This window comes from Littorina saxatilis, linkage group LG16 (assembly GCF_037325665.1).
Source record: "Littorina saxatilis isolate snail1 linkage group LG16, US_GU_Lsax_2.0, whole genome shotgun sequence".
NCBI lineage: Eukaryota > Metazoa > Mollusca > Gastropoda > Littorinimorpha > Littorinidae > Littorina > Littorina saxatilis.
The window spans coordinates 14,921,786-14,927,906 of record NC_090260.1 but is presented as its reverse complement, the minus strand read 5'-3'; the positions used below and the strand labels follow the sequence as shown (position 1 = coordinate 14,927,906).

Here is a 6,121-nt window from a genome sequence, read left to right as displayed (position 1 = left end):
GACTACTGAAATTTGGTTTGTTTACTACTGATGAGCGTTTTGAGTGTGCACAGGTCTGCATTGCTTTGCTGAATTTAAGTTCTTAAATCTTTCTTCTCCTTCTTTGTTCATGGGCTGAAACTCCCACGTTCACTCGTGCTTTGAATTTGAACGAGTGGGTTTTTACTTGTATGACCGTTTTTACCCAGCCATTCTGGCAACCATACACCGCTTTCGGAGGAAGCATGCTGGGTATTTTCGTGTTTCTGTAACCCACCGAACTCTGACATGGATTACAGGATCTTTTCAGTGCGCACTTAGTCTTGTGCTTGCGTGTGCACACAAAGGGGGATAAGGCACTAGCAGGCCTGCACAAAAGTTGACCTGGGAGATCGGAAAAATCTCCACCAGGCGGCCGCAGCCAGGATTTGAACTCACGACCTTCCGATTTGGAGGCTGATGTCATATTCACTAGGCCACTGCGTCCATCATAGTTTCTTAAATGACACCAGTGTCATACTTTCAAGTAGTGCTAGTGGTGATTGTCCTTTGAATCCGAAGACACCCAACGGACGATGTGTCTGGAAACACCTCCGCGCGGAGGGGTTTTGCAGCCAGCGCAGCAATTAGATAAAGAGGGAAACTTTTCTCGGCTCGCGCGGCAGCAAGCACCATGTCTCTAGACTGAAGAAGACTCTTTCGATCTGCAGCTTATCTGTGTACTCGGAGGTGGCTCTGCAAGCCTATATCTGGAGGCGCAGAGTCTGGAACAGTGGGGGCACTGTGGAAGTCAGTTGTGGTCACTGCCGGTGTTACACTGTGACATTGCTTTCTCGCAGCGACAAGACTCTGACAGCGGATAAGTTGCAAAACAGACATGTGCAGGAAACATTTATAGTTCTTCTTCTTCTTCGTACATGGCCTGAAACTACCATGTTCACTCATGTTTTTGCACGAGTGGGTTTTAACGTGCATGACCGTTTTTACCCTGCCATTCAGGCAGCCATCGGCCGCTTTCGGGGGAATTTGTAGTTCATTTATAGATCCTGGTACCAGGGGTAGCCGGTCCACTCTCTCAGCCTGAGGAGGCTTTTTCCAGTGGCACGAAGGACCGTGCTTTCAAGTTAATTCAGCAGAAAATGCACAGGAAGCAGATAGGCTGTTGATTGTTGGTGACTGTCCAAGTGGAGGGTGCTTTCATGCCCTGTGCAAGCCTGGAGATCTGTGGTGGTGAACAGCATCGTGCACGGCTGTTCCGAGGGCTTCATTTCTGCTACTCTAGCTGCAGGCTATTTTTAGCACCCATCCTTTCCCCACAGCAGAGATAACACAGCAGCTAGTAGCTCTCTCAGTGAAAAGGCCAATCTCCCAGTATAGCGCGGAAGCAGTTGGGTATAACAGGCAAGCGAGCTTAACAGTGTGCTGGCTGCAGCTGCTGGTAGCCAAACTATTCCCTCTGCTGGGCTATTTTTAACTCACACTAAAACACAAGCTTGGAACAGCCGTGGCGTACATGGCAAGGAGTCGCTACCTGTACCTTTAAAAAAATAATACTTTTAGCCTTTGGCTGGTGCTACGATTGTTAGGACATGTACAGTTTGCTGTGAGTATTGTGTAAGAAATGTTAAGTCCTTTGTACTGGAAACTTGCATTCTCCCAGTAAGGTCATATATTGTACTACGTTGCAAGCCCCTGGAGCAAATTTTTGATTGGTGCTTTTGTGAACAAGAAACAATTGACAAGTGGCTCTATCCCATCACCCCCCTTCCCTCCGTCGCGATATAACCTTGAACGGTTGAAAACGACGTTAAACACCAAATAAAGAAAGAATGGTATCCAGTGAAGGCTTGCGTTTTGCTTCACCTGGGTTCAACCTTTGATACTACAGTGGTACCTGCCATGAAAGGACACCCTTGTAACCAGCCAGGATCGAGTGTCCCTACGTTGCAGGTGGCCTGTCATGACAGGTACATTTTTGATTAGATAATAGACAGGCATGGGAATTGTCCGCCGACATTTTTTTTTGTTCCGCCGAAAATGCAAAAGTGTCCGCCGAAAAAATAAAGTGGGGAGGCACACAAAAAAGGCACCGGTTACTTTGGCCTTTGCGCAAAAGCCCGCGAAAACTTTCCGTACTTTGTTCACGCACTGCTACCGCCCGCCTCAGTTATTGAACTTTTATGTTTGAAAGTAAACCAGATTGCACAGATTGTGTTACAAGTTACATTTTCCTGTTTGTCTCAACAGATCAATTTTTTTAAAAAAATTTAAACCATATAATACATGTATATATTTTTTTTCTTCAAAAAAGCAAAAATTGGTACATTTTTGTACTAAAAACTCTGATTCTAAAAACAGAATTTAATGGCAAACTTGAAGCTCAGATGACACCAGATTGCACCATCTGGGTTCTTTGGATAAAAAAAATTTCCGGGGGGGCATGCCCCCGGACCCCCCTAGCCCTAGTAAGGCTAGGCGCTTCGCGCTGTCGACTGTTATAAATTTTCCGCCTTTTTTACAATTTTTAATTCCCATGCCTGAATAGACAGAGGGGCAACAGAAGGTGTCCTCTCGTCGGAGGGGCGTCCAATCGCAGGTACCACTGAACTTAAACAGAACACATACGGTTCAAGGGGTTTGTTACAAGTCAGTTTCATGACGATAATCATGTTATCATAGACAGAGCTGCCAACCCTCCCGAATGTTCCGGGAATCTCCTGAATTTTACAACTTCTCCCTGCTCATATTCAAGACTAAACGGTCCCCCGGGAACCCCTGGCTCGTGGATTTTGACTTCAGAAGGTTGCATGGGTGCAACTCTGCCGGCTACACGCCGGCAGCCGGTTTTTGGTTTCATCGGCTGCCGATGTTTTTGTTCCAGGAGAGGTTTTTTTTTGGCATTTTAAATACATGTACCCAGTACTAAAAAAGCTGGACCCCAACTTTTGCCGGTTTTTGGAATTTTCCAGGTTGCACCCATGAGGTTGGCAGCTATGTCTTATGTTATTTTCAAACAAATAGGTTTAAAGTAAAACTTAAATTTGTTTACACTCACATAAGTTTTGGCATTCTTGCATTTTTTTTGCGAATCATAAGCAATATAGGTTGATGGTTGAAGGTTTTTGTTTTGTAATGTACATGTATACAGTATTTGTGTAAATACAAAGTCTTATCTTTATGATGCTACATTTTGAGATGACAGCAGATGTTTAGCATTCAGGAGCATATAAGTGTTACATTTCAGTCATTCCTTTTTCCTGTGATGTGTATAACTCGTTTTTATCCGTTTTTATCCGTTGTGTTGCTTTTACTTTCTTTGCTACGCAATAAAAGTTCTGCCGCCTTGATTTTATAAGCTGCTTGTTGACGTTTGAGCTGAGCAAGTTGCTGAAGCTATTCGCTTTTTAAAGCAATTGCTTGATTTTAATGTAACTAATATGTTCTTTGTCTTAAATGTGTTTTCCGTGCATTACTTCCCAGCTTGTTGAATGGTATCTGAGTACTGAACTAACTTTACCAGGAATTAAGATACGACTTTTTATAGTACAGTAGAATTTCATTGCTTGATTTTAATGTAACTAATATTAAATGTGTTCTCCGTGCATACTTTCCAGCTTGTTGAATGGTATCTGAGTACTGTACTAACTTTACCAGGAATTAAGATGAGACTTTTTATAGTACAGTAGAATTTCATTGCTAAAAAAAACCTCCAAAAAAGAGAGAGAAAAAAAAATTAATTCCTAGCTATTTGAACGCAGAGGAAGTGAATTGTACAGTAGCAGAACTTAGCTTCTCAAAGATCTTCAGATCTTCATATCAGTCTTGAGCTTTTCCCCCATGCATACCTGATGCGCATCATTGTTACTACAGTGGAACCGTCCTCTATTAAGACTTCAACAAATCTGAGGAAATCCGGTCTTAGAAAGGAGGGAGTCTTAAAATGGGGGGTATATTTATAGAGGTTATGAACATGTGACAGGGGAGGCTACCGCTCCTTTCACAGCAGACTCTGCACCCGAGTTGTTGGGCTTTAAAAGTCAACACCAGTGGATTGTAGAGTTCTGTTTGTGATGGGGTCTGGTGGTTTCCGATAGTCTGTATGTTCATGGAAACCTTCGGGTTTGCATAACAGTTTTTATAGGGCTAAGAAATTAGCCCTAACATTTTCAATCCTGTTTGATTGCACTTCGCTTCCCGAGGTGATCGTAGTGTTTCGGCACACGGTTATGAACATAAAGTCTGAGATAACAGGGTCTGAAAAAGGAGGGGTTCCAGTGTACTGCAGTGCAGATGAACAAGGCAGAAGCAGATACAGGTAACTGCTACAAGTGTAAATAAGCAGAACTACAAGGTGTGTTTTTAAAAAATAAAAATAAAAAATTTTTAAATTTGCCAAGCACATCATCTGGGGCGTTTAATAAATACCACTGATGGTTACAATATTCCTTATAAACTGACATGTGTTTGTACAAGTGTTTGTAAGGGGTGCAACCCTGCATGCCCCCACCCTGCTTCGTTTTTCATCTTTGAAGTTAGCAAGTATATGTATTTGGCCATGAACTCGATAGCTTTTGTGCGATGCCTGTGAATAGTGAACACTCCTCCGGCCTTTCTGCCTCTTTAGCTTTTCACCCTTATAGCACTCGTACATACACATAATTCTTGCATGCACACGTACACACACATTAATGATTGTTGTATGCACCCACACACACGCACACACAAACACACACACACTCTTGCATGCACCCACACACCCACATTCATACTTGGATGTACACCCCCACCCCACACTCACTCACTGCAAACACACTGTTTTGCATGCACCCATACACACACACACACACACACACACTCACACATACACACAAGCACACTTTTCAGACTCCCTGTTTAAGGCACTTCTTTCTCAAGTTTTCAGTCTTTGTGTTACCATAAGTTTAACTCCGAGATCGATCAGACCTGTTGTTTTCTCAGATTGTGTGAGGACTTAAAGTGGAGGAATCATTGTATTTCTTCTTCGACCTGGCTAGAATGATGCACTGTCAAGGTCACATCAATTTATGCATGCTGCAAACACTGTGCCCATTTTGTCAATGAATAGGCTACCCGGCTCCTCTCCTCAGTGAAATGTTGTATTTGTCCTTTAATCAGGAATATGATTGTGTTACAGATCGAGTCATTTAACTTGTGCTTGTTAAAAAAAATCATGTTGATTTGGGATTGTTGATGAGGGTAAGGAAGTACATGTATATATGCTGTCTGAGATATTTAGCTGTTTTAACCCGAGTGGTTTTTTTGGTGTGTCAATCCTCCACAATTTTTTTTAAAGAATATTTGTGACTGATTTCAACTGCTCTGTGTTGACCTCGTCACTTTTATAGTGCTTGAAAAATTAAAGCTTAATTGAAGGAAAGAATTATTTGTCTCGGTTTTTGGTGTTGGCTGGTGTGTGTGTATGTGTGTGTGTGTATGTGTGACTGTATGTGTGTGTGACTGTTTGTGGTTGTGTGTGTGTGTGTGTGTGTGAGTGACTGAGTGTGTGTGACCGTGTGTGTTTGTGCATGACTGTGTGTGTGTGTGTGTGTGTGTGTGTGTGTGTGTGTGCGACTGTGTGATGTGTGTGACTGTATGTATGTGACTGTATGTGTGTGTGTGTGTGACTGTATGTGTGTACGTGTGTGACTGTATGTGTGTGTGTGTGTGGTTGTGTACTTTGTGTGTGTGACTATGTATGTGTGTGTGTGTGTGTGACCGTGTGTGTGTGTATGACTGGTTGTGTGTGTGTGTGTGTGTGTGTTTATGTGACTGTGTGTGTGTGTGTTTTCGTTGTAGTTTTAAGGAGGAAAGTTAATGCCAGTCCATATCAACTTGATGTTGGAAAAATCAACCGTTTAGACTGAACCTAGGAAAGTTTGGATGAAGTGGAAAAAAGAACAGAAAAACGACGACAACCCAGAGAGACTAACAATAATGGAAGGGTGCTGGTCTCAGTTGTGCAGCGCTCATCTCGAGGTAAGTATATATGAAAAGAAAAGAACGACATGAAACATACCTCACAAAACAAGGTATCTAATGCGAATATCAGTGTATATATATTATGTGATTAGAGTAGTCCCAAATAGCCCTCTGTGGGTGAGAG

General features: G+C 42.6%; 1 long non-coding RNA gene across 1 annotated transcript; it reads left to right on the top strand.

Annotated features, from left to right (window-relative positions):
• Window positions 1-2,482: 2,482 nt before the first annotated feature.
• On the top strand, window positions 2,483-5,401 carry LOC138950475 (uncharacterized). Its single transcript, XR_011450674.1, has 2 exons — window positions 2,483-2,781; window positions 2,963-5,401. It is a non-coding gene; the product is annotated as an uncharacterized lncRNA (long non-coding RNA).
• The last annotated feature ends 720 nt before the right edge of the window (window positions 5,402-6,121 follow it).